Genomic DNA, 402 nt, shown 5'->3' on the forward strand with positions numbered 1-402 from the left:
AACAAACAGGCAAATTCAGAGGCTGTGTCTGGCTTATTGTTCAACTACCCTCTACTCCCAATTTGTCCACGGCGCCGGGCACATAGTAGGCGCTCCCTAAACATCTGTAGAGCATATGAGCTGCAAGTTTCGGCGCCGAGCACGTGGAGCTTTGGAAACCAGGACAGCCAACGAGTGCGTCTCAGACCACAAAAGCACTTCAGCCGCGTGCGAAAGGCAGCCGCGGGCGAGAGCCGAGAGAATGGCAGGGAGCGGGGCGCCCCGCGGGAGGCGCTGCCTGCGTGGCGCCCGAGGAGGGGACGGAGGGAGCCCCGCCGGCACGTGGTCGTCTCGGAGGCTGGCCCGGCCGGGGTGGGCGCGCTTGTGCGCGTGGGGGCGTAGGGTGTGTGCCCGCGCCGTGCC

Source organism: Trichechus manatus, unplaced genomic scaffold (assembly GCF_000243295.1).
Source record: "Trichechus manatus latirostris isolate Lorelei unplaced genomic scaffold, TriManLat1.0 scaffold00020, whole genome shotgun sequence".
In the NCBI taxonomy this organism is placed as follows: Eukaryota; Metazoa; Chordata; class Mammalia; order Sirenia; family Trichechidae; genus Trichechus; species Trichechus manatus.